Source organism: Alligator mississippiensis, chromosome 5, assembly GCF_030867095.1.
Source record: "Alligator mississippiensis isolate rAllMis1 chromosome 5, rAllMis1, whole genome shotgun sequence".
NCBI classification, from domain to species: Eukaryota; Metazoa; Chordata; order Crocodylia; family Alligatoridae; genus Alligator; species Alligator mississippiensis.
In genome coordinates this window covers 195683752-195709969 of record NC_081828.1, presented here as the reverse complement: position 1 = coordinate 195709969, position 26218 = coordinate 195683752, and the positions used below count along the sequence as shown (strand labels likewise).

At 44.1% G+C, this 26218-nt stretch overlaps 1 long non-coding RNA gene across 1 annotated transcript in view; it reads right to left on the bottom strand.

The window, feature by feature from the left end:
* The window catches only part of LOC109285962 (uncharacterized), a 571893-nt gene that overhangs the window by 278957 nt on the left and 266718 nt on the right, over positions 1-26218 (bottom strand). Inside the window, exon 16 of the long non-coding RNA XR_009462697.1 lies at positions 18731-18859. This is a non-coding gene — a long non-coding RNA (uncharacterized LOC109285962). The remainder of the gene's footprint in view (positions 1-18730; positions 18860-26218) is intronic.

Below are 26218 nucleotides of genomic sequence, written 5' to 3'. Positions count from 1 at the left end.
GCCAGGTCAAATACGATGCATCCACCACCACTCTCTGGGTACGCCCTATCAGCCAATTTTTGACCCATCCAACTGTGTAGGCATCAATGCCACAGTCGCTCAGTTTATTAATGAGAATGAGGTGAGAGACAGTGTCAAAGGCCTTTCTTAAAGTCCAGAAAGACTACATCCACAGCGACACCATCATCCAGGGATTTAGTTACCTGGTCATAAAAAGGCCATCAGGTTGGTCTGGCAGGACCTACCTTTGATGAACCTATGTTGATTACATCTGGGCATGATCTCCCCTGCTGGCCCCTCACAGATATGCTCCTTAATGATTTTTTCCAAGGATTTTGCCCAAGACTGTTGTGAGGCTTATGGGCCTATAGTTTCCTGGGTCCTCCTTCCTCCCTTTCTTATAGATGGGGACCACATTAGCTAGTTTCCAATCTCCGGGCACTTGGCCTGTGGACCACGATCACTCGTACAGCTCCAATCTGCATCTTATAGACACTCCGTTCCTCCGGTGTAAATGTAAATCAAAAGCATGAGCATCTGCTCTCACAACATAAAGCTATCCAAAACACAATGCTTCCTGTCAGAGTTAATCTTACCATGCAGTAGCACCAACACAAAGGGTAGAGGTACTCAATTCTTGCTGGTCCAGGTGCAGGGTTCCTTCCACCCTCCTAAGGCAGAGTCCTTCCTCGATAGGCAGCCTGGGAGGGTCCTACGGCCAGACTACCCCTTCTGGGGCAGGTCTTGGGCTTATGAGCCTCTCCTTGGGTCACTTGATCCTGTCTCCACCTCAACCCTGCCAATCACTATCCACACCTGGAGCAGGCAGCCATGTCATTTATGGCTCCCTTCACCTGAATGAATCTGTTCAGAGGAGCTGGGTTTGCCAGCATGCCCCAAGCTCCCTCCATCTCTCAGTAATGGGGAGGTGGCCTTGTTACAAGGGCCTAAAAAAATCTGTTTTGAGAGGTGTGATGTGCAATTTAACCATTTAAACTTTATCTGTGTAAATGATTAGGAAACCTCCACTACCAAAATCATCATCCCCATCATCATTAAAATCAGTCGCTCTCGACCAAGGTGTTCTGGCATCCTGGGATGTCTTGAGAACCTATCAAGGGTGTCATAGGGTGCCATACTATGTTAGATATCAAATAGGAATCCATAGTATTAAAAGCTTTCTGATCTACTGTAGTCTGAGTTATTTGCCATGGATTAATTGCTGTTATTTTTCTGTAATCAAAAACCTGTGTGAAAACTAAGAGCTGTCATTTTCCAAGTACCTCAACTCTATCAAGGGGTGCTTTGAGTATGAAAAGATCAAGAACCACTGACCTAAATCAAGGCAAAATAATATCCATTGTAGCCAATCCCAAAAATCTCTTGGCACTGTAGATAAAAGTGTCACTGTTCAAAGGAGTTGTTTTTCTTGACCCAATTTAGAAATTATTATTTCTATTATTTCATCCTAGAATTCATGAACAGTAAAATTAAAAAAGGCAAATTTGGCTTTGCTGTAGATTTGTATTACAAGATATATCATGTTGGGGAGAAAACCCACCAAACTTTCACAAAATTATAGTCATTTCAATTCATGTATTTGGTCCAAGACACTGTATTATCACATTTAAAACTTCTGGTAGAATATTTGTTATTATTACGCTGCCTGTCTTATCAAGAATTTGATTCATCTTTTACTTCAGTAATCATTTTTTAGTTCAGTTGCATTGTTTTCCTTTTGGAGCTACACTAAAACAAGCTATTTATCCATTGACTCAAGAGACTAGGCTACTGCACTTCTTGATTAATTTAATGTCTAGAAACAAAAAAGGCATTTTAGTAATTACTTTTTCTCTGACTAACAATTTCCATGCCCATGTACTTCGTATGTCATACCTCCCTTAATAGCTGGATTTTACCCAAGAACATCTCCTGCACACACTTTTCCTTTGGAAACAATGAATCTGTATCAGTTAGAATAGCTGAGCACAGTAAATGCTTCCTAAGTATCCCACAGGCATTAATGGCTTGTGACTACCCTACCTTTTGGCTAAATGAGAGAGGAAACTGAGTTTGATGCCAAAAAAGAGAGAAGTCCAGGCTGAGCACTACTATTACACTAAGCTTACTTAAAGTTCATTTATTCATACACCATCCATTACAAGAGTATGCATATGTATGGTAGGATGGGTTATCTTGGGATTAGGGATCAGATCCCATCATGCCCTTACTATTTGCCAGTGCAGGGAAAGCCTGGGATCATGAACCCCAGGTCTCCCTGCACCAGCAACTTGAAAGCCAGGAGGCCGTAGCCCAACATGAACCAGTTCAGTCCTGGGGCTGGGACTGACAATCAGCTGATTGTGGGTCTTAGCCCCAGGACTGCTAGGACTGCTCTGGGACTGGTTCCAGAGCCACATGAACTGGGATATCAGAAAACCTTGTGCGCAGCTCAGCTGCACATGCAATTTTTTAAAGGGCCCAGCACTCCAGGACACTCGGATCTGGGAGACATTCTCCAATTTGGGGGTCCCCCCCTGTGCCAAGGATGGCAGAAATCTGCATGTGCCATTGAGTTGTACAAGCAGTCTTTAAAGGTTCCAGCACACAGGGAACCCTGGATCAGGAAACCTGTCCCTGATCCCAGGATCCCTGTGACCAGGATGTATCAAGTGCCTTGCTCTTCTCTGCAACTCACAGGAAGCTGTGGGGCAAGGCAGTCAAACTTTCAAGTTGTATCCTGGCCTCACCGATGAACTCCCCTCAGCTTGGAGCCCTGAAAACACTGGGGTGCAGCCCTATGCAGGGCTGCACCACACGGCTATCAGCCTGGCAATATGGGGAAGCTAATCAACCAAGCCCTGCCATGCAGTTGGCATCAGGCTGCATGGCAGGGACCCTGACACACGTTCAATTTAAGATGCAATGGAAACCAGCCAAAAAAATATTACATGTATTTTGTGGAATAATTTTGTGGCTAGTGTCCCATTTTCTCACACCATTAATTGCCTGAACTTGTGGCTAGGTTACTGTTTAAGACATTTTAACAGTTTAATTGCATCTTAAATGTAACGTCTTCCAGGGGTTTAAAACTTAGTATATGTCACTGGTTTTGTCAGCTAAGCTTCTTATCTCATCAATTCTGACAAGATCCATTGTCTATAAACCATGCTGGTTGGCATTGCTATACTACTATCCTTTGCTGATTCTTTAGTAATAGTGCCTCAAATCAGGCTTTCCATGATTTTACCTAGGATCAGTGATAAGCTACCTGACCAATAATTACTCTATTTTCCTTTATTAAATATTGGCACATTAGATTTTTTCCAGTCTCCTGGACATTTTTCCAGTGTTACAAGGATGTGCTAATAATTAACACTAATTGTTTGGTGATCCTTTTAGCTCAATCTCAACATATGGTATTTGCCTGCATTCAAGACAACCTTGAATTTAAGATGACCCCTCCCCACCCCCAATAGTTTGATTCCAAACATCAGTATTTTTTAATGTATTGTTTTAAACAAACAGTTAGGAGGTAATCATTAGGGCTGTGCGAAGCTTTAGTAGCCAACTCGATTTGGAGGAGATTCAGCCCAATTCAGCAGCCGAATCTCCAAATCTGAATCGAATCAAGAGACCAGTTAAAAGGTTTGAATTGAATCAGAAGCCTCTGAAACAATTTGGAAAATATTCGGTACCGATTCAGAGATTCAGCCATCGACTAAACAGGCAGCAGTCCTCACCAAGCTGGACACAGCTGCGTCCAGCTGGTAAGTCTGTTGTGGTGGGCGAAGGGGGGAGGGAAGGGGTGAGGGAGGGGCAGATCCCTCCCTCGCTATGGGCCCATTGATTGGGGCTGGGGCAAGTTGCCCAGCCAGGGCAGGGGTCTTCCACCACTGGTCTGGGAGGGCATGGGAGTGGGCAGCTCTGCACAGAAACATTGCCTTAATCTACATTAGCTTCTGCCCAGAAAATCCTGGTATTTCCTATTTCTTTCCTGTATCCTAAAACTTAAGATCATTCCCTTCCAAATGCATCCTCACTCTCTTTGCTATTCTCATCATCTTCTCCTTCATCCTCATTTGGGTTCCTATATTTTTAAATTAAGTGGGGAATCAGGTCCTACAATCCAGTGTTTTCCTACGGCTGCCTGCCCCACCCCACCATCAGGTGCTTTGCCTTCACTTTCATTGCTGACTGTCCCCCCATCCATGTGTGCCCCAGGTCTCCCACCCCACCCCACCATGTGCCTTATCAGTACTTGCCTCTGCACCTACCCCTACCACTTGCCTCACTGCCAGGTCGCTTGCTACCCAGCACTGTACTGCCAGGTCCCTCACCACTGTGTAATACTGTCATGCTGCGTACCTCTGCTGTGTCCCTCACCGCCTCACGACTTCTTACCACATGCTTCACCACCACGTGTTGTGCTGCCGGCGCCTCTGCACAACCCCCTACTTTGCCAAATGGATCCCAGACACTTGCCTGCAAGTCCTGCCATCTCTTTTGACTGCATTTTCACCTGGTACTCAATTCCAAGATGAGACTTTGTTTTCCCCACATTGACTAGGGGAAAAAAACCTCATCTTGTGATCAAGTAAATATGAGACTTGTGTGTCAGTCATAGTAATTTAAAAACAAAAAAGTTGTAACCTTAATAGTTGCTGTTTAAGATCCTACCTAATGACTAGTCAAACAGAAAGTATTTTCTTAACCCTGTATTATACAAATATTTTGCACTGTTTCTCCCCAAAAACATTTCTTGAATACTGCCTTATCTGTATTATATCATCCTTATTTAGCATTAAGTTGATAACACTATTAAGATTGTTTGTTTATGGTATTTTTAAGGAATGCTTTGTCTTTAATCCTACCAACATTTTTTCACTGATACTTTAAGCTTCCCTTATCAATGGTCTGTACTTCCTAAAATGCTAATTTGGATTCATAGCTATCATCTTCCACATTTTCCTTTGTAGTTTTTGTTATTATTATCATTGTTATCATTAGGATTACTATCTTTATTTTCCCCGTCAACTTTTTTTTTTTTTTTTTTTTTTAAACTAAAGAGGCTCTCTTATGTGATCACAGAATTGGAGTTTTGGAAAAACCTTTTTAAAAGTATCCATCCATTGGGGAACAAAAATGCTCAGCTTGTCTCTCATCTGTCCCCTCCATATCTCTGTGTCCACCTTAATACCACTCTAAAAGAAGGCTCAATATGCATGAGAAAGTCTTCTCACATATTGCTGACTTGGTTAAAGCCTTAGTGTACTAATTGTATCAAGACTTTCAGCCCCATTTATGCTACAAATATATTTAGATAAAAATGCCAAGCCGTTTAGGAAAATACAACTTAACACCAAGGAGATGGAAGGAAGCCTAAATATAGTTAGGATCAGAATGACCTACTTATACAACTTTACGTGATCTCTTGACGGCTGTTTCTCCTAACATGTAAATCACTCTAATATAGTCTCTGTTATATATGACAGGCTAAAGTAGGAGGAAGAAATTAGACCTGAATCAATTATAGAGTCTTTTGCCACATCCCTTTCACTTACAGTTTAATATTAAACTTTTAAATGATTAATGGCTCAGATTCAAAAAAGAATCTACCTAAATCTTAGGCTTCCAAAACCTACATTTGGAATTTAAAAAGTTAAACATGCTGGGACTCCAAGCCTTGAATAGAGACACTGGTGCCTTTTGATCAGGATTCACAGCTGCCAATATATTATGTAGGGGGGTATACAAGTCAGCCAATAGGAAATACAGAAGTGGGCTGTCTGTCTAGAAGCCTGTCCCTCTTCTGGACCTAAGTAGTATTTTTTTCTATTTCCTGAAGTCCTTGAGTTGGACATTTCTGTAAACATGGATGGGCTCACAGTCTGAAATCCCCATCTACGCTTAATCACTTCAGTCTGTGGCCTTAGTGACTTGCAACTGGATGTGGCACCCTACCCATCTTTTGTCCAATAGGCTAGTGGTTGAATACATGCCCAGGAAAAGGAAACTTGGATTCTAGGTCCATCTCAATCCAAAGATTTTTGAACCCATACCTTTCACTCACAAAAGAGTGACTAAATCACCAGGCTTGGGTTAGAAGCACTCTACCCTTATTGCTGAAGCTGGTTGACGGGGAAACCACAGGGAAAAATTCCTGGGTTGAAAAGGAGAGCAAGGGAGAAGAAGCTGGCTCTGCAGCCCAGAGAGGAGGACACTACACTGGGAGGGAGGGAGCCCAGAGTTCTTTTCTTTGGTCCCATAGATATTTATGCATTAACTAATTAATTAAAAATTCATACACTGCCTGAGGCCATAGAATCAGGATAGACCTAAAGCCAACAGTAAGGAATCAGCCTGGAGATGGAGAAAGATGCCCGATTCAAGCTCAGGGGGGTGAGGCACACAGGTGGGGGCATAAGAAAAGAATCTACAACCACAAAAGCCACTTTCATCCAAAACCTGAAGTTAAATATTTTTAGCCTAATAATTCTTCTTCTTTTAGCAAATAGCAGTGAAACCCACAGACCAAATATGCGTCTCATCTCCTTTACCCTGTCCCACACCAACCCAATCAGCTGGTTCATACGGAAGATAACAGCCTCCAACTGCTACCAGTTACGCAGTAAATTCAAGTGGTAAGTGCCCATGCTGCAGACCTAAAAGTCCCAAAGTTACTGACAATCCACAGGGCAGAATGCTTGTTTCTCAGGCTGGAACCTTAATTCCATGGGTGGCCCTGGGCTTTTATTTACTGAACATCATCCAAACTAAATACAAAATTATTCATTGCTTCATGAGTTTTTATCTGACACTCATCACTGCAATAACTGAGGGAGTCAAAGACATTAATGAATTTTAAATCATTCCTAACTGTTGAGTGTTCTACTTTACCATCTTAGCATTCCTTTAACCTAGATTTTTGCATGTCATTTATTATCTTGCTCTACAATTCCCTCCTTAGCTTCCCACAAATACTGTAAAAGAACTTCTCTTCAGTAAGGAAAACAGAACAGATTCAGTTCTAATGACTAATCCAAGCCATTTTGGAAAGGAGACAAAATAAGAAGGAACATTTTAAAAGTGATCAGGGAAATTTTGAAAACATTGTGTCTTTAAAAGATCCTGTAATGATGTGGCAACAAACAGCTCAGTAAAAGAGCTGTATGCAGTAGACAAAAAAATTTAGTGATATCAGAGTTTTTTGGCAGGAAGGTGGAGTTTTAAAGTTTGGTCAGGGAGCTTTTATTTTTAACTGTTACTGGTCTATAATCTACAAGGGTAAAATAGGAGCAAATATAGAAATAAATCACTCACTACAGACTGTCTGTGCATGGGGAACTTAACTAGGTTTTATATAGGGGACAGGGTACATTCCATGCCATATACCAGCAAAACTTGAGGAGGTTTTTTATGCTAGAGACACAAATTAGTCATAAGCCAGCAGGTTCGAGGAACACAAAGGGGTAAATTACAAAGCAATGTGCAGGGATTTAGCTGCATGACTCCCATTAACATCAATAGGATTTAACTATGCAACTCCCTATGCACTACTTCGCAAATTTACCCTAAATTGACTAGCGTAGTAATTCTTGGACAGCAGGCCGTGGGGACGTGACTGCTCTGTAAACACAAGGGATCTGCTGACTCTTAAATGTCTACATACTACAATCACCACAGAGCATTCAAAGAAACATTTTACTCCCTGCATAACAGGAGGACAGGAAATAAAGACACCAACACCAAACTCTAGCTCCACTGGGGAATCCAGCGCCAGAAACAGAAACTTAAAAAAAATCTGTTAATACACTCTCCTACTGCTTGATTCCAGCCCTGCTGAGCCTAACAATATCAGATCCCCTGATCCTGTGTGAAAACAGAGGCAGCAGGCAACAGTCATGCAGCACTTTTCTTACTAAAATAGGCTCAAAAGAATATCTATATTCTGCCACTTTCCCTGATTTTACTCCTTACTAAAAATTACTTTGGAATTGGTTAAATACTTTTCCTCATTTCCTTTTCTTGAAATAGGATTTGCTCTTTTCTCTATTTAAGATGTGAAACAATTCAAATCCAGAAAGTAATTCCCTGAAAATCTTCAAGCAGGCTTAAAAAAAGAAATTCAACTCACATAATAGTTTCTCTTATTCTGTCACTAGTAGGTAAGTAGGGCTAGGTACAAACAGTCAGGGAGTTTAAGGAAGGGTTAGATTGTATTAAAAGTGGCCATCCAATCTAACTTAGTTTGCCCAAGTGTGGACCATACACTAGTTAGGTGAATCCGAGTGCAAACTTTACAGAAGTTCAGAACAGTTAGATCAGTCTAAAAACGGCCAGCCCTATCTAATTTAACCCTATCTTCAGTAGTCTAACTTAGATCATGTTGGTCATTTTTAGACTGATCTAACTGTCCCAAACTTCTGTACAGTTTCCACCACAGCCCCAGGGCTTGGAAAGCACAGCCACTGGCCTCTGGCCCCAGCCCCCTGAGGGGCCCCGGTGGCCCTGCCCCCACCACTGACTGGTGGAAAGGGCTGTCCATCATGCAGCCCCACCCCTCAACTGCTTGGTAGAGAGGGGCAGGGACACATGACAGGCAGCCTTCAGCCAGTCAGCAGCAAGGGGCAGGGGCACCAGCCATCTTGCCTGCTTGTCATCACGCCAGCAGCCCCTTTTATGCTAGTTGCAGACTGCACAGCTGGAAAGACCACTGACTACCACTGGGGAGCCAGCATTTTATTTTTAGTAAGTTTTCTTTTTTTCCCCACTCCCCCCACCACATGCATTTTGTGCAGATCACCCGATTTCATGATTTCCGTGAGATACATGCAATCGTAATTTGGGTAGGTCCCTAGTTATTACCCCCAACAACCTTGATGTGGTAATATGATGAAAGTTAATGTGAGTGGGAAATTCCTGTTTTCTGAATAAACTGGCTTCAAGAATTTAGTTCTTTTTTCTTTTCATATGCAGTTTTCCAAGTCAAATCTCCCACAAAATACCAATTTCTTATCTACCAACAGGGGCAAAGTCAGCCTCTTCCCAGTGGGGGAGATAGGGTGGGATAGACAAAAAAATTGGTGGCACTACACAGACAAAGATGTTCACATGGGCCCCGCAGGCCAGATCAGACCGGGCCAGGGCAGGAGTGCCATGCTGCTGTGGGCAGGAGCAAGGTGGGTAGTGACAGCCTTCGGGGGGGGGAGGGGAGGCCAGGGGTGGTGCTGGGAGGGGTGGCTATGGGGGAGGGGAGTGCTAAGGCAAATTTTGGGGTGGCTATAGCCCTCCCAAGCCCCCTCACCCCTAGTGTCACCCCTGTCTGCCAAGGTTCTTCTAGATTATCTGTCAGCATCAGGGTCACAGCCAAGAACAACACTTAGTATACACAATAGAGATCATATCTGGATATCCATTGGGTAGAAGGCAACCTTGGTGTGAACAGTACTTTTCAGAGAAGGCAGCTAATCTTCTCCACCTATAAGCAGATGATTTAAGATAAGGAGGAGAGCTAGGATAGAAAAAGAGGGAGGCTACAAGAAAAAGGACAGGCTAGTAGTATTTAGGTAGTTGTTTTGACAATATGCACACATTGAAGACAATTTGTGTCAGAAGGAAGCTTCCATTCGGGTGGGTACATGACAGAAGGGATAATGAGGAAAATCAGAAAAGAAAGATAAAGGGAATTAGTTGTCTAACTTGTGCATGGCACAGCTAAATTGGAAAGGTTTGTGTTTGGTGCTAAAGATAAAAGGAAGCCAAAGAGGACATCTGGGCTAGGGACAGAAGTTACACATAAACTGGGTTAAATGATCAGAAACTGGTTTAAACCTGTAACAGAACAGAACTTCAGTACACATAAACCAGTTTCAAAATGGATGAAACTGGTTTAAGATAAACCTGGCTGAAATGTATTGTCAGATTTAACTGATTTAGGTCAAACTGGTTTATGAAATTTCTGTCCCAGACCCCTTCCTGCTTCAAGTTAAATCAGAGTCCCCCAGCATCCCAGCATGCTTTCTAGCCCTGGGCTGTGCTGTTCTGTGTGCTCCAGCAGAGAAGGGCTGGGGGGAGGCAGAGACTGCTTTCCACCCCCAACCGCCTGGCAAGCCCTGGCTGGGGTCTGGGGCCAGGGAGGGCAGTTAAACTTCCCTTCCCCTGAGTACAGAGCTGCCCTGCCCTGCCCTGCCCTCCGCTGCTAAAAACTTACTGCTAGCTGAGACTGTGGACTACAAATCCCAGAGACTTCAGGGCCAACAGGAAAATGAAGTGAACACACAACCCATGCTGGCTACATGCCAGTGTCATGCTTTAGTGCTCCCCAGCTTCTGGCATGAGCCACTGCAGGTATGTAGCTGCATTTTCTGAATCTAAAGTGAATGTCTGTCCCCTTGTTTCTCAGTTTAATCTCTAGCGTTCAGACTAACCTGCAAACACTGAATCAGTTCAGCCTCAGGCTTTTTTACTGTCTGTTCTTAGCCCCAAGGAGAACAGATATAAATCACAGGAGGTACTTTTTATGAGTGTGCTGAAGGAGTAAAGCCAGAGAATCAGAAATGGGTTAGCTGCTATAATCCAATCCTGGATTTGCCAATGCGAATGGAATGGGCAGATTTTGGTTATTTTTGTCAAGAAAGAAATGGTGAAGCTAAAAACTCTGGAATAGGAATAGGAGTCAAAAGAACAACAAGGTTGCCAGCATCTGGTACAGAATGGATAATGAAGGAGGGAAAAGGGAAAGGTCAAGAGAAAAGCTACAGTGGTAAAATAAGTCAGGGCCCCAGTAAGCATCAGGTGAAGTATTAATTCAGGTAAAGAAGTCCCAAGAGCTTAAAGACACAAGAACAAATTGTTCAGGAATAAAACATTTAAGTAAAAAAAATTACAGTAAGATAGACACAAATACTGAGTTATAAGTCAAATTGAAATGGAAGTTATTGCTAGCCTGTTACAGTCTAATGTTTTGCAGTGTGAATCTCTCTCTACAAATTGTTTGCTCTAACAGGCTGTCATTTCTTTTAACACCATGCTTTTTGTCCTTTAAATCTTCACTGAGTTTGAATGTGGAGTTTTGGTCCAGAGCAACATATGAATTATGCTGATAAAAGGCATTCCTAGATGGCATCAGCTTCCTTCCGTTCCCTTCATTCATTCTCTTTCTGAATATGGGAGAAGATCACCAGGTATCTATTTCCTCTTTGGCATTATCTTAGGATTCTCACTTACCATCTTCCCATTTGTAGAGTAACTTATACTTTTGCATCACTTAGCTTTTCTATTAGCACTGAATCTCCCGAGTCCCTTTAAAGTGGATTCTCAGATTAAAATCAGCTGTCCTCACAGTCTCTTCATTCAAAAAAGTAATGAAAAGCACTGAGAGGGAATTATATATGGTATAATTATTGCAATATCTCAGAATGGTGAAAGGATACACATCCTTTTCATGTTACAATCATGTGATCACATGTCAGTATTATCCTACAGGGTCAGCAACTCTGGTCTGCTAGTTCTTCTTTCACTACCAAAATAGAACCATCCCAATATGCGGTTTCTCAAAAACAGACTAAAATTTCCCAGACAGATTTATTCATTACAGCATAACTGGAAAAAGCCAACACTACAATAAAATCAGTCCATCTGTATTAAAAATACATATTATTATCGCTCGGAATATATTCTTTATTTTTGAACATTTTAATTTTTCAGTGAGTATACTCCAAATGACTATGATGACCAAAAGCACATATGCTTTTGTTGATGATGTGTCATGTATGTACAACATGATCTCATTTTCTTTTCTGAATTTTATAGCACAGGTACCACCACTGGCTAGGACCAAAGACTGTCCCTGTATCACATACAGTAAATCATTCATACAGTTTTTTGTAAATCCAAACTAGTTTGCATCTGTCAGCAAGCCCTTCATCAGGCCACACCTTAAAGGGACTGTTATCAGCTCTCAGAACATTTATTGTGAGTTGTGATATTCTGAGTTTCTTAAATCATTTACCCCTGGAATTGTACAACTATAAGAGAATGTCACCTTTAATTTTTTATAAATAATGTTTCTAATCCTTGTGCAAAGAGAAGCCAGCAGGAAAATAACTTGAAAACAAACTTAAGACAATCCCATGATTTCTGGGAGACCTGACACCTGATTTGTACATGTTGGACATGTCTACATGTTCATTAATGCACCGTAGTTACTGTGCATTAAGTTTAGTACTTGTATAACCAAATACTAAATCAATGTGCAGCAACCAGTGCTACGGCACAGTAGCACCAGCACACACCTTTTTAGTGATGCTACTGCATAGTAGCCTAATAATACTGTGCGGTAGTGTATTAGCACTGTTTCTGTAGTGACACTACTGTTCAGTATTATTAGGCTACTGGACATTTACTGCCTTGCATAAACGCACCCCTAAAATGGTAAAAGTGTAGAAAGCCTGGCTAAACACAGTTTGCAAACAAAAGATTCATAGAAAGATAATTTTGCTTGAGCACCCTAAAAAAAAGAAAATGAAACTGTGTTTTCCTTTCAGATGAAGTGCCATCTCAAGAAAGGTGTATGTTAAATTGAGAGAACTAGCCTCACAGATTCATAGATGTTAGGGTTGGAAGGGACCTCAATAGATCATTGAGGCCGACCCCCTGCATAGGCAGGAAAGAGTGCTGGGTCTAGATGACCCCAGCTAGATGCCTATCCAACCTCCTCTTGAAGACCCCCAGGGTAGGGGAGAGCACCACCTCCCTTGGGAGCCCGTTCCAGACCCTGGCCACTCGAACTGTGAAGAAGTTCTTCCTAATGTCCAGTTTAAATCTGCTCTCTGCTAGCTTGTGGCCATTATTTCTTGTAACCCCCGGGGGTGCCTTGGTGAGTAGAACTGTCACAACTCAGTGATTTTGGTGCCTTGGCACGGTGGAATTTTCCCACCACATGAGAGCCTCTTGCAAAAGTAAAGGCTTTCTGTTGCTGCAGAAAACCCCCGGTGCAAGAGAGTTCCGGCCATTCGGATGTAAATTTGTGTCCCGCTATTGGGCAGTTCTAAATTATGCACACATGGCGGCTAGTAATTGGCTTGCTGGCCGTTTAAAAATTAGCGCGACTTCCGCCCAAGTCGGAGAACTTTGAGCACGCTGCAGAGTGCTTCTGAAGAGATCTGACTCGTGGCTTAGCTGATCGATAGACTGATCACCTATCAATTCGTCTCCCTGTCGCCGAGCGCAATCCCAGACATATCCCTTTCCCTGCCAGCTCGATTTGTAGACAGATGTGCTGGCCTGAGCCCTGCCAGCTGGAACAACTAACATAGTTGTTCAGACGACCGGACCGTTTTCATCGCAACAACAAGCGACGTAAGTAAAGTTTTACAACCATAAAGCTTTCTCGGCCTCTCTATTCACCAGACCGCCCCAACGAACAAGTAATTATTGAATCACCTCGAGTAGGCTTTAGCCGTCCGAGACAAGAAGCAATTCCCTTCTGCACCCCCACGATGAATGTATAGGCAGCCACAAGGTCGCCTCTCAACCTTCTCTTGCAGAGGCTGAAGAGATCCAGGTGCCCTAGTTTCTCCTCACAGGGCTTGGCCTGCAAGCCCTTAAAATTACGAGTGGTCCTTCTCTGGACCCTCTCCAGATTATCCACATCCCTCTTGAAGTGTGGCGCCCAAAACTGAACGCAGTATTCCAACTTCGGTCTGACCAGCGCCTGATAGAGGGGAAGTATCACCTCCTTGGTTTTGTTTGTCATGCATCTGCTGATTAGGGTGAGACAGTTTTAGAGTATAGATTATTTATGCCTTGTAGAAACTAATACTTTGTTTTGAACATGGTTTATATATTCCTTCATCTTATGGACTTTATAGCAGGGATGGGCAAAATATGGCCTGCCAGGCCATTCTATCTGGCCCATGGGGCCCCTAAAAATGCAGAAAATTAATCTTATCTGCCCCCAGCTGCCTATCAAAGATGATGCCAGGGGCAGTAGGACCCAGGGGAAGCTATAGCAGGCTCCTGCAATAGCAGAGCCCACCCGGCCCCACCCCCCAGCCAGAAGTCCCTGCCTAGGGAAGAGAGGGGAGCTGACCCACCTCCACAGAGCCCCTGCCATCTGGGACCCCACACTCCTGCCACCAGGGCACTGATGTGAGTCCCGCACTCCCATCGAGCTGCCGTCTGGCTGCCATGTGCCCGTTTGCTCGCAGCCCCACCTGCCCCAGCCCCACGGCACAGGCAGGGACAACTGCAAGCAGCCCTGACCCTGTGCATCCTGCACTTGCCCGTCCAGGCTGAGCAGAGGCAGCAGGCAGGGAACAAGCTGCTGCTCAGCATGGGGAAAAAAAGCTAGCGGCCCCTCCCCCTCCCACCACTGGCACTCCCTGCAGCAGTCACAGAGCCCACACAGAGCTGTCCTGCCTCTCTGCCATGTCCCTGATGTCCATGGGGCAGCCGTGGCAACAGAAAGCAAGCACAGGCAGCCTCACACAGACTCTGAGAGGCTGCTGTAGGGAGCACTGGTGGTGGGAGAGTAGGGACCACTTTTTTCCCACCTCAGCAACAATTCGTCCCCCACTGCTGCTGCTGCTCAGCTCAACAGGCAAGCCCAGAGCCACTGCAGGACCCAAGATGGCAGTGGCAGTTACGAACAAGCTGCAGCTGAGCGTGGGGGAAAGTGCCTCCTGTGGCAGAAAACCACCTTTATTTCTCCCCAAAAAACTCTGCTATGTGACAATTGTGATTAGGATGGGCCCAGCAGAGAGAGACATCCTTACCTTATCTCTTTGGGTAACCTGAGCTGGATACATTCCTGAGGGAGGGGGGGGAAACCTGCTCCCTCTGCCTACGTGACTAGCATCACATACCTGGGTGAGGGGCTTCCTTCCAGGTGGGCTAGAGTCTGCCCGGCAACTAGTGATGTATTTCAAATTGGTTGGCTGACAGCCAACAGGTGCTGGCCTCCATTGGACCAGGTAAATGAGGTCACAGGGGCTATATAAGTTAAGGACTGCCCGGGAGGAAGGGGGGCAGCAGCCATGAGGGATACTCACGAACAAAGAAAGAAGAGCTGTACCATTTGAAACTTGCTCTCTCTCTCAAAACTCATGATCAAGGAACTGCCTGCCTCCAGAGGGAATCTCCAACAGCCTCTGGTTGATACTTGTGAGTAGGCTAACTGAGATCCAACTAGATATATAGCTTGCAGTAACTCGGATGCGAGATCAAAGGCTACCCCAGCCACAGGAGTTTCCTCTATGGGATTTCGCTGATATTGCTCTACCCTGTACGCTATTCTAACCCTACCCTTTGTAACCAATAAAGTTCGCCTTTGTGACTGGTGTAGGAGACTTATTGAGGGGTGGATTTAATTATGCCTAGGAGGCCCCTTGGGTCTGCAGACTAAGGGAGACTATCCTCTTTGGCCCCCAACTTAGGGAAGTGTCCCAAGTTCTTGTATGGGGTCAAGTACCCATCGGACTATTAGGCCTGTGTTTCTGCAAGGACACAGGACCCAGACAGTCCCTTCTTGGGGTGGTGGCAGCACACATTACCCCTGGACTCTGCAGTGGGGCTCGAAAGGGGGTCTGCCGGGGCTTAGGCGCCCCTGGAGAGACACATGAAGTCCGGAAGGTGGACAGGCATGGTGAGGTGGGAAGCTCAATGCAGGAGCTCCCCCTACTGGCCTGCCACACCCCCCCCCACACTCCTCCCAACACCTCTGGGCAGTCTGCCAGAGCCTGATCTGCATTAGGCTCTGCTTTCTGGCTCCTTTGCCACTGGCTCTGTGCTGCCCAGCACAGCAGCAGTGGCCATGTGAAGCAGCTGCTCTGGGCAGCACAGAGCCAGTGGCAAAGGAGCCGTAGGAGAGCCGAGCACAGTGTGGGCTTCCCCAGCAAACACTGCCCAGCATCGGTGAGGAAGGGGGCACTTTCCTCCACCCCAGCAGCAATTCGTGCCCCGCTGCTGTTCAGTGCAATGAGTGAGCCTGGACCTGGCACAGGGCCCAGGCTGGCAGTGGTGGCAAGGAACAAACTGCAGCTAAGCATGGGGGAAAAGTGGCCCCTCCCCCTCCCACCACCAGCACTCCCTGAGGCATCCACTTGAAACCCACACAGGGCTGCCTGTGCCCACTCTCCACTGCCACCGCTGGCAGTGGGGATGTGGTGGAGAGGCAGGACAGCCCCTGCCTCTGGGTGACTGGGCTCTGGGCAGCTGCTGCAGGAATTACCAGTGGCAGGAGGGGGAGGGACTGCTTTCCTCCCCGCACTGAACAACAGCTTGTTCCCTGCCCACCACCACTGCTCAGCCTGGATGGGTAAGTGCTGGGTGTGCAGGGTCGGGGCTGCTCACAGTTATCCCCACCTGTGCTGTGGGGCTGGGAGAGAGCAGGCACACAGCCGCCAGGAGAGCCGTGACTTCTGCCACCAGTAGTTGTGTGGGTAGCAGGGCATCCCTGGGAGGGAGGCAGCTGGCTGTGTGTGCCCTGTCCCACTCCCATCACCATGGCTAAGCCTGGTAAGGTGCTGCCATGCACTGGGGCCCACACCAGGCTGGGCAGGACCCTCCACCCATGCCCACACATGGAAGCAGGGGGATACATGCAGGGAAATGCTGGGGGCAGAAGATGGGGAGGCAGCTCTGCTTCTTGCTCCTAGGAAAGGCAGGAAAGCCCCTTCTTCCTGGACAGCCCCAGCCGGGTCCCCCTGGGCCACTGCCTGTCCAGCCCCCTCTCTTACAGGGTTCCCCAGTGCCCCAACCCCCCCCCCATAAAAAACTAAATTTAGATGTAAATTTAATTTACATGTTTGTCAATTATACAGTTTGCAAGTTCACAGCATAAAAAGGTTGGAAACCCCTGCCATAGACCCCTTCCAGCCCACACCCCATGCTCCTACCACCCTGCTCTGGGTCCCATAGGCCCCGCGCTCCTACACTCCTGCTCATTTCCACTCTCTCCCTGCCCTCCCCCCACAACATTTTCCTCACTTTCCTACCCACCCACCAGCCACTCTGAACCCCATGCCTCCCATACCCGCAATACCATACCCACACATCTCCACAAACCTCCACATCCACCCATACCTCCAAAACCCATGCACACCGCACACAATATACGAGTAAAACTGCATGTTGAGCTTTTATGCAATCAATTCTATATATACAGCACAAACACACACAAATCAGATCAAATATATATTTTTTAAATTAAATTAAAATATATGATTATGGGTGTTTGATTTTTAGTATATAATTTGTTTGTTTGTTTTTTCCCCTAAGATGACAAACCCTCTTCCCCAAAGGAGTACTTCCAGGGACTTCCCTCCAATGGGAGGGACTTCCAGTAGCAAAGGTCAGAGGTTAAAGGGGGCAGAACTTCTGATCTCAAGATGGCGCCAGGGGGAGGGGGACCTGCCATGGGGCAGGGCTACCCATGTGGCCCTTGACAGCTTGTGGAAACTCAGTAAGAGGCCCTCCACCCAAAATAATTGCCCGCCCCTATAGCTTAGTTGAGTTAACTATTTTATGAACTGTAGCTATCATTAGTAATGTGCTGAGGTATGACCCAAAACTCTCCTCTGAAGTCTCCAATTAATGGTCTTCTTTGTTGAAAAACAGTCACCTAGAAACAATTTACATCTTTTTCTAAATTTAGAAAAATCTTTAAGTGTGCATATGCTAGCGAAAGAGTACTGTTTAATATGGCTCTCTAACCAGTCACAGAACAGCAATACCATTAGTAAAAGTGATGCAAACATCTCTGCCCTGACCTACCTCATTGTCACAGGATGGGGTCCCCAGGGATGGCCATGATGCCCCTAGGGCTCTGTGTCCATGACAATCTTTCCCAATGGGCACACTTTTCCTCACCTGCCACATCTTGTTGGTAATTATACTAAATAGGGAGGCTGCCCTCGAGTTTGTTTTTGGACACGGTCCTGATGGACCCCACTAAACCCTGTGGGTTCTTGGACCCCTTTTGGGTCATGGTCAAAATGGATGCCTCACAGGGCACCCTCAGCCCTATGGGGTAGATGCATGGCTCCAAAACTACCCCTTTACCACACCCCAAGCCTCACAGATGGTATTTAAACATTGTTCCTCTGAGGCCTTGATGTAGCGCAGCCTCTCCTTTGTCACTGGGCTCTCTGCAGCCCTGTCTCTGCGCCCACACTGGCGCTGGGCTCTCCGTACCATAGTGTGGCCCCAGTGAAGCCTTCTCCTCCCCAGTAGCCTCAGCCCAGTCCACTGGTTTATAAACAACAACCAAAATATGAGCCCCTGGGCTATAACTTAATACAACCAGTTCAGGGTGTTCTCTGTCCCTTTAAAAGAGTCAAACTTCCCCCCCCAGCATTAAGTGCCTTGTAGGCCAGGGTACCTGGGGAGCTCCTGAAGCCCCATTAGTCCTATAGGCAGCATATCAGGCAGCCACAGCATCTCTGGGCAATTCTTCTCTGCAGGTTCCTTCCCCTGGCTGCTGTAAGAGAACTAACCCCTGCTGGCTTCAGCCCTGGGGTTTATGCGTGCCCAGGGCCCTGCCTCTTCCAGTCAGCTGACCGGGTGCAGGTGCAAGTTAATTCCCTTGTTAGCCTGCTGCCATAATAACCTACACCTGTGGGGTTTCTGCCTGGCTCCTAGGGCCCTCTCCCTAGGCAGTTTCTGCTCTTAAAGGAGCAGGTACTTTAGTGCCCTGAGACACACATCCTCATGTTTCAGCACTCACCTGGTGTGCTTAGCTCCAGGTACAAGAAGGGAGTCCAGTTTCTTTGTCCAGACTTCAGTTCCCTGTGTAAGACTGCCACAAAGTGTTCTGCATTGTTAGTGCTGGCAGTGGGTATCAAATGGCAGAGACCTGTTGACAAGAAAGTCAAATAAATTTCTACAGATTTACTCCACAGAAACAAATGAACATTTTTCAAAAGAACTTGGACCCCATATTGCCTTTGGTCAGATTCAAGCAATTAATCTATAGAGGTACAGAGCCCCATAGTTTAACTTTGTGCTGTCCCAAGTCCTTAACCTAGGAGTTAGAAAAACTCTGACCTTCCAGTTGTTGATGGCTTTCATAAACACCATCGGCATTCCAAAATAAAGTCTGCATCTGGATTATAAAATCTTATTTGGCAAGACAATGTTCTGAAAAATCTCAGTAGCATGAAGTAACTCTTAGCAGGCAGTCAAAATGCCTAATGTTCTGGTAATAGAAATTATTACAGTGTTCATCAGGTAGGAGAAAAATAGCTAATTTTCCCTTAGTTACTGTGCCAAAAACAGTAGATACTATAAAATCTGAAGAAGCATATATTGTATGCACAGACTATTTTCCTGGAGAGGTTACAATCAGATAAAATATAGTCATTGGCTCTAAAACTTCAAGTAAGAGACTTTCCAAGACATTTACTGTAAATCTATCATCCAGTGATGCCTGTGATATTTGTTGAGTCTTTGATTTTCATTTCCATATACAGCTTCAGGTGGAGACGTTTTGGCTAGTGTTCATATGATAACATTAATAGTCTCCTTGCATCACTTTTTGACTGCCTAGCAAGAAAATTTATTGCTTGACTTCAGGAAGTTTGAACATGAAGAACAAACTTATAGGTTACAACCCATTAAAGCAGTGTACAAGTGTTTGGATTTCTCAAGTCATAGCTTGACTATCCAAAATGAGGAACAAAGACACAACAATCTCAGTCCCTGAAAGGAGAGAACTTTTAAACTATAAATTGGGGTTGAAGTTCCCATTACTAACATCACTGATTATAGCTTCTGTCACTTATTTTAATCTCTCTGCATGCATCGTACAGAGAGGGATTTAAAACAAACCATCGGCGCTTATAAAAGGTATAGACCTGGAAGGAAACAAACCGATCAGTGCCCAGAAACTAAAACTAGAAATAAAAAGTATATTGTCCATGTTGAAAGATCCTTGCAATTCTTTCTGTTACTTGGGAAACTCTATGTGCTGTATGTTACCTTCAGTAGAAAAACAAGCAACATTACAAGGTAAAGGACTCTAATGGTAGGTATTTGTGCTACATGTTGTTGGTGGAACTTTTGAGCTACTTCTACTGCTTGGAGACAAGCTTTGACAAATGCAAGCCGCAGCTGCATACAGAAGCGCTGCTGCTGGGTTAGGAAATATTTCTGACATGGATTCTGCCAACTTAGAAAAATGAGGCTCATTTTTTGGAAGAGGCAAAACATCTGTGCTGCACCATATAGTGGCAGTGGTCTGCAGTTTCCTTCTAGCAGCTATCTCAATATACCACACATCATAAACTAGATTTTATAACGATTAACCTTTCTGCCATTGTATACACCTCCAAGCATTTTAAGAGCACAGCAGATTCTGTGGACTGCGACTGTCATACTTTGCAGTTGCAAATGTATTGTCCCCCTGTGTATATTGCTGCAATTCTTCCAGCCTGTAGTTGCTCAAGAGTCTTATTCAACACCTCTTACTCAGGCAAAGCTCTATCTCTAGTCCCACTAGCAGTTTTACCTGAGTAAGAAGGGGGAACAGGGCACAATAGGAAAGAACTCTTAAAATAAACCCCTATGTGATGGAAAAACTACATTCCATCTGCACTGAAATGGAGTCTGTTGAAAAAAAGTTTTAGTATATTAAACTTCAGGGGGTTTCATGTATTAACTTGCAAAGCTGCATTAGAGTGGTCAGAACTATGTTTTGAGATGTAGACTTTATGATGTAACAGGGTAGCGTGAAATAGTGAGTGAAACACTAAAGCAGATAAGCACATCCTTCAATGTGGCTAACTTCTAAAGGTAATTACTAATACCAAACAATCCCAGACTATTTCACTGCAGCAGAACTATTGTAAAATATATATATTTAAACATTTTCAGTTAGAGAAAAGCCATGCAGATGGTGGGCTGCTTTATCCGCAGAAGTTTAAATGTTCCAGTGAAATGCTTAATGTCTTGAGGTAAAAAAGAAAGTCTCCAGTATGCTTATTTCCTAAAAGAATACACCCAAGGAGCTCATAATTTTACATTAATTTTTTAGAGCTGGGCAACATTTTACAGTACTTGTTTTTCCAAAGACATTTGCCAAAACTGAATTTGACTTGAAATGAAAAAAAAATTAAAATTCTGACAAAAAACATGGTACTATAAATAAGTCTGATTTCTTGATTTCTAACCAACTGATGAAGCTGGTTGATTTTTTTTTCATTTTAAAATTTTACAATTTAATTGGGCATGTCTACACAAGGTGTTGACTGTGAGGTAAAATATTTAGTTCTGCAGTAAACATTGTGCATGTACACATGTGCCCCTATTAGGCTGAGTAGTTTACTCCAGAGCAGGCAAGTACTCGTACATACACATGTACAAGTACTATCCTGCTACAGAGTTTTTTCTCCACAGCAGCACATGTAGATGCTGCCCCAGCTGGCTGGGACACAAGGGTGCTTCAGTGTGGGAGCTGCCTGGCAGGTAGCCCCACACTGGAGCACCCTCATGCCCCAGCCAGCACTTCTGCAGCACGTTAAGCCAATTCAGAGAAGCCCCAGGCTGGCAGGCTAGCAGGCTGACCCTCTCCCCCTCCCCCGGGGCCCTTTGCAAGCCAAGGCTACTCCAACCCAGCTCAACATGCTGCAGTCCTGGGCGCACGTTCAATGATGTGCCTGGGAGCAATAAGCTCCAGATCAATACGTTTCAAGCTTATCACTTTGCATTCATTGCATGTATAGCCACTCCCACTGAGTAATTTTGTCAGTTTTGCAGAAAATATTTTTTTTCAATTTTTAGTTTATTTCCTTGATTTTTTTACTATTTCTGTTTACCCATACTGCTATAGCAACTAGGACTCACAGGCTGCATCTGCACAAGACACTGACTGTACAGTTGTTACTCGGCAGTCATTTAGTACTTGCATACCCAAGTACTAAATGACTGCACAGTAACTAGTGCTACTGCACAGTAGTGTCTCCGCACAGCTTCCGGGTGATACTGACTGCACAGTTGCTTGTTAATACTGCATAGTTAAGTGCCTCGTGTAGATGCAGCCACAAAGAAGGAAAGATGGCACCTACGACAGAGAATTTACAATATAAGTAACCATATATTACAGTCTAACAGCTAGACCCTGCAGTTGGGTCTCTGAAGCCCATTTGTGGTGAACTGTATTTGTAAAAACCAATTGGAATAGATAGGTTAGGCAGAGGCTGATTTTATGCCATGTTGAGGAGCTGGAACATTCACACTGAGTTAAATAGACCTCTGTTGGACTCCTTGGCTTTGAGCAATTACTGAAAAGCCCGTTTGTGACTGCATATGAAAGCAGGGTCTTTCAGCTAATCAATAGGATGCTGCAAAAAGTTGTGGAGTAATTTCTGGTGACTCATACCCCAGCATACAAGTAAGTTGGAGTGTCTCTGGAGAGAGCAGAAAAGAACAGAGCAATCATGCAGAAAAAATGGAATGGCCAAGCTCACAAGGAAAAATAAATAAATAAATAAATAACTCCTTGGACAGAAGGCAAGGCTAATCTGTGGCCTGCTGCTGAAAAGGACAGCCCTGGGTCATGCCTAGCAGACTGAAAGCAGTGTTGAGGCACATGCTTCTCAAAATCCATCTACACTGTCTAATTTGCAGGACTGGGGCACAAAGTAACCAGTAACCAGTAACCAGTAACAGGGCCATGTTTCTCAGCAGCCCTCCTGGGTGCCTTATAAGAAATGGCCTAATTTTCTGGGCTTTGTTATGCCCATAGCTGGTGCAATTGGCAGGATCAGAGTCTCAACAAGGAGATATACCTTTATAATTTTATATTTTATTGTTTATCATTATTTAAGCCAATACCACAAGCAATTCCCTATGAAAGAGAGAAACTTTACAGTCCTTCCAGAACACTCAGGTAAAAAAGTGAATTTTAGAAACAAGTCCACAGCAGGCCAGTAACAGGGCTACATGTATAAGAAGGTTTTATCAGTAAACCTTTAAAAGCTCCTTCTTCCTGAAAGTGCAATCTCTGTAGTTCTTTGCTTTCCCCAGCTACAATTAAAGGTAGATAGGAATTTAACTAAATGCTTTGGGGAAAAAAATAAATCAGGAAACACTAATTTGTCCCCAGTAATCTCGCAAGTCCCTTCCAGCCCTAATGTCTATGAAATCTATAACAAAACCATTTTGTAGAAGTTCTTTTGTTCATTGAAAGTTTCCCTGATATCATCAGGAAGAAGATGTTTCAAGTCCAGGATGAAATGAATCAAACTAAGAGAGGAAAATGGATTATTTTCCTATATGGAAAGAAATGGGAGACAGCATAGCGCTATAAGGCACTAAGGGTACTTGTGGGCAAGCCAGGGTAGCAACAGATATCAGCAAACAGCATTCAAACAGTACAGATTCACTAGCCACAACTGGAGCACGGCAAAACCACAGCACTAGTTGTTTACTATGGCTTTTAATTCTGCTGCATGGTAGGGGATTAAGAAAGTCTCACTCCAAATCTCCCCCAGAGAAAGTCCAGTAATTTTTGTCTGCAAACATGGAACAAAGATCTGACTCTTACTGTTAAGGATATCAGAATCAGGCCTATATAGGTGACAAAGTTGGAAGGGACCCTTTTCTATCTTGCTAAGTTTGCTGCTCGTCCTCTACATTTTCACTCCTACCCCTGAAAAATCAAACCACAGCAAAATCCAAAATGAAGAAAAAAATGCATATTTTTGCACAATCATCTTTAAAAATACATTTTAAAAAGCCACAGGCTTGAACATTCGTTCTGATTGCTCTAGGATGGGCATTTTGACAGGAGGATAGATAGCAACTTGGCGACATGCCCCTATAGCCTGGGTGGTGAGAGTCACAAACGTTAAGTAAACATACACCCCTGCTGTGTGATGAATGGGAATGCAGGATAGAAGGATGAGCTCAAACAGACAAGTATGCAGAAACTTGGTTTGGCAGGATTTGTTAAGTTGGTGTCAGAATCATGTCTCTGCTCAACAGCAGTCAAGTGTCAGTCCAATGAAAATGGCCAGATCCAGAATCACAAAGAATGATCTCTCTACATTAGAATATAAGGAACAAAATTTCAGAGTCAACTGGGCACTTGAATAAGCTAATTGTTTAACCAGTTCTGTCATTACCCACTGAGCTATCCCAATATTTCTATGCTCCCTTGAGGATGTAAGAGTTTTTGGCAAGTGCAGAAAGAGCCATTTAACCCCATTCCAAAATTAGACTACCAGTTATCCACTAGAGGTTAAGGTTTGGAATCGTCCCCTGAACCAAAAGGAAAATCAGCAATAAATGGTGGTTGAGGGATCATATATGATCCTGGGTTTCAGTCCAAAGTTACAGAGCCACTGTAGCTGTTTTTAACTTAGGTCCATTAACATATCTGCTACGGAGAGTGGAGCAGAATGTAAGTTAAACATCATGGCACCTACAGAGTAAAGATCAATGACCACATTTTGACTATCAATGTAAACTGGGTCTAGGAACGCAATGTTGCTATGAAGAAAACTGGTGGCACAATAATACTTGACGTTTGTCTTAGAGAGGGCCAAATTCTGCTACTCCATGAGTTCTGCCAAGGGTTTCAATGAGAATATGATCATAAGGCACTGATCAAGGACAGCAGAACCTAGCCCATGGCAAGTTTCATTTTCAAGCTACATGATAAATAAACTAAGCACAATACAATGGGCACATCTACATGTACATTAATGCGCCATTGCTGCTGCACATTAAATTTAGTACCTCTAAGATGAGGTACTACATAAATGCACAGTAGCCAGTGCTAATGTGAAGTAGCAATGGCACATGGGTTTTTTTGTGATGCTTAATGCACAGTAGATGAATTTTACTGTGCAGCAGTGCATTAGCACGGTTTTTGCAGTGATGCGCTAATACACACTAAAATTAGTTTACCGTGTGTTAAGCATCTCATGAAGACATGCCCACAGAGTATAAAACTGCTCCAAAACTAACCTTTAAAAATGGACTAGTTTTCACATTCTTGAGGACAAGGTATTGCATTTCTGCTATTTTCTCTGTCACCAGAAGCTACCAAGAGCAATTTGGATCTAAGTTGCTAGCTGGTATTCATCAAGCAGCTCTGAAACCTTCTGCACATTTTCCACCCTGAGGGAATGTTTTCTGTCCCTATTCAGTGAAACGTAAATGCTCAAAAGACAAATGGCAAAATCAGTTACATTGCCCACTAAACTTGTAAACCTATTACCACGCTTTGATCAATGCTTTGTACGGTTCTTGCATATTACTAAATTTATTGAGCATTTTGACCTATATGTCCGTTTATGATTACTTGACGGCATATTGTGCAAAGGCGGTTGAATCCTGTGATGGCCAGGGTGAGGACATGTTTGTTCACCTTCCAGAGCTTGGACTTGTTGCGTTCATTGATTATGATCCGTTGTAAAGCTTGTAAACTGTGGGTGCTCCAGGGGTTTTCTTGACAGCTAACTCAGCCTGAGGCAGACACAGGCTCATGCTGCTCCAAACAAACCTACCTGGGTTCCCTCCCCTCCCCCTTCTACCATGACTGGTATTTAAACAGTAATTGTTTATGATAAGGACACTGTAATTAGGAACATGCACTGAAATAAGAGTCCAATGTTTTATATGCCAAGCATGTGCCTCCATAGGAGGCATGTTATTGCCATAGATTCTTCTATATTTGGTGGGGAAGAGTGTTAAAGCAAATAGTCCCTCATCTAACCTCCATTTGCCTGGAGTTGCTGGTTCAAATCCCTCCTAAATTACTAGTGAGTGATCTAAAGCTGCACATACGGAAAGGTTGTTTCTGACCCAATAGCTAGTACACAGAGGTCAAACAAAGCACCACAGCACAGAAGTTACAGTAAACACTCATACAGCCAGCTTTCTGCTCCACAGCAGGACATGGAGATAAGGCAAAGCTTGTATTGAATTGTCTGCTACTGAATTTGCTGTCTGTATTAAATAATTTCAGAACCTAAGACCATGACACCAAAAATATTACAAACATCAGACTATAGCCCAAAAACAGATGTATATAAGGGTTACATAACCCATTTGATAAAAGTGCGTACATTTTGCCTTGATCTCAAGTTCCACGGGAGATAACCCATGAGGATAGGAGACTCATGTACAACCAACAACAGACTTGGTAATTCAAGTCCAATGTTAACATTTCCTCGTAAAAAGATGCCTACTCACTTATATACTCAAC